Source organism: Manduca sexta, chromosome 25 (assembly GCF_014839805.1).
Source record: "Manduca sexta isolate Smith_Timp_Sample1 chromosome 25, JHU_Msex_v1.0, whole genome shotgun sequence".
In the NCBI taxonomy this organism is placed as follows: Eukaryota; Metazoa; Arthropoda; class Insecta; order Lepidoptera; family Sphingidae; genus Manduca; species Manduca sexta.
Window position 1 is genome coordinate 3,464,924 of NC_051139.1, and position 2,472 is coordinate 3,467,395.

The 2,472-nt window shown below is 32.3% G+C and overlaps 1 non-coding gene across 1 annotated transcript; it reads left to right on the forward strand.

Annotated features, from left to right (window-relative positions):
* Positions 1 to 767: 767 nt before the first annotated feature.
* Positions 768 to 841, forward strand: Trnat-agu. Its single transcript has one exon. It is a non-coding gene; the product is annotated as a tRNA-Thr (tRNA).
* Positions 842 to 2,472: the final 1,631 nt, after the last annotated feature.

Consider the following 2,472-nt stretch of genomic DNA (forward strand, 5'->3'; position numbering starts at 1 on the left):
ATCTATACATCATCATCACTACATAGTATAAAACAAAGTCGCTTTCTCTGTCCCTATGTCTTTGTATGCTTAAATCTTTAAAACTACGCAACGGATTTTGATGCGGTTTTTTTTAATAGATAGAGTGACTCAAGAGGAAGGTTTATATGTATACTAACATCCATTAAAAAGTGGAGAAATATTGCACCCGTGCGAAGCCGGGGCGGGTCGCTAGTAATATTATAAAACAAAGTCCCCTTTTCTGTCTGTAGGTATGTTATCGATTTTCTCAAAATCTACTGAACGGATTTTTATGAAATTTAGCATGGAGATAGTTTAAGACACTGGGAAGGTTCGGCTTTTTATCCCGAGAAAATATATAGCGGGACTTTTATCCCGGAAAACTCCTTCACGGAGACGTAGCCGCGAGCAAAAGCTAGTTAGGAAAACAATAAGATGGCGTCAAAATTTGTGTTGTTTTGTTTAATAAATGGCGCCATTGTCTCTCATAGATATGAGAAATTATTAATAGTTGCAGTCATAATAATATAAACAATTGAATGACTAACAAAAGCAATAACAATTATCTAGCATGTTTTGTTTGCATAATAATGTATATTTGTCCCTTCAATTTTATTATTTTGTTTAATAAACTGTGTAAAATTGTATCGATATGAATACTATGAACATATTAGCTTTAATTGCTTTTTATTACAATGTATTTTGTTTATACTGTGCATTTCAAGCAACTAGTTTAGTGTACGCCATTTTAACATTATTAGTCAAGCGGCGCCGTGGCTTAGTTGGTTAAAGCGCCTGTCTAGTAAACAGGAGATCGCGAGTTCGAATCTCGCCGGGGCCTGTGTGTGGATACTTTTTTATATTACTTTTTTATATATTAGATTAACTTTTTCGTTAATCTAATATATTTTTATTATGTTTATTCGAATGTTACACAATGAATTAAAATTATTTTTCGAAATTTATTTATTTTTATAATCGTATCGTATCGTATCAGCCTATTATGTCTCAATGTTGGGACAATTTACAATATCTACAAAAAAAAAAAAAAAACTGCAAAAACAATTTATACATAATTGTTAAATTTAGATAGATATTGTAACTGACTTTTTGGACGGTCAACACTTGAGTCCCACCCTCTCCATTAATGTTGCAAAGTCTTCGAAACATCAGCAGTAAATTATAATATAATAATCGCGATAAAATTCGAAAAATAGTTAATTTCAATAATATCTTTCTTATACGTGTTGCTCAATAGAAATTCATTTGGATGATAATTATTCGTCATTACTTATTTATTACAAGGTGGACGGACGACCTGGCTAAGGCCGCGGGAAGTCGCTGGATGCAGGCCGTTTCCAACAGGTCGACGTGGAGATCCTTGGGGGAGGCCTATGTTCAGCAGTGGACTTCCTGTGGCTGAGATGATGATGATGACTTATTTATTAACTTGTACAATTTTTAAATAGTATTTTGGTACTTTTAACACTATAACTGCATAATATAAATGAAATAAGGAATCTCGAAATTTTTATTAACATGAGTTGCTTTAACGAATCACTTATAAAAAAATATAGATTATATCGTCCATTTAGATATCTAATTGCTTAACCATGTAGTCATACAATCTGTCCAATAGTAATCTTATCTTTATTATTTGTATGTCTATCTTAAGCATTGACATATATCTATAGACACGAACATACATATAAACTATTTGTTCAAAATCTGAACTAAAACGGCAATCAAAACGTCGCTGTTATAATCTATTTATTCACTTGAACAACAAATAATTTTACTTTTTCGACTAATATTTTTTATTCACGTCCAGGTTTAGATTTAGACTCGAGTTCTTATATTATGAGCGCGACTCCGAACATAACCACACGCTGTCATGTTGAAATCATACTTAAGTCAGGTGTACCGATTGCAGTACAGTTGATTCGAACACAATAAGTGTACGGGACGCAAGATCTAGTATGTAGTAGGTACATATAGTATATCGATGATCTTAATATATTGAACGAATAATACGATTTTGTATCCATTATTTAGTAGACTTATCCCACAGTACTAATTGAGAATATAATCCCAACAAAATAAACATAAATTTCACTTACGAAATAAAACATTAAAAGTCAATTAGTATCTAATAATGATTTAGTTTGCACTTAATTCGCAATGCAATTATACAATGAATTTTCGAATAAAGTAATCCTTAATACAATATTTAGATATTATAATGTATAGGTATATTATATAAAAAAGCGGCGATAGCCTAGTTAGGTGTGGAACAGACTGCCGAGACGAATGTCCGCGGGTTCAAACCCCAAGGGAACACACCTTTGATTTTTCTAAGATTATGTGTGTATTCTTTGTGAATTATCGCTTGCTTTAACGGTGAAGGAAAACATCGTGAGGAAACCTGCTTACCTGAGAAATTCTCTATTGGAATTTTGAGGGTGTGTGAAG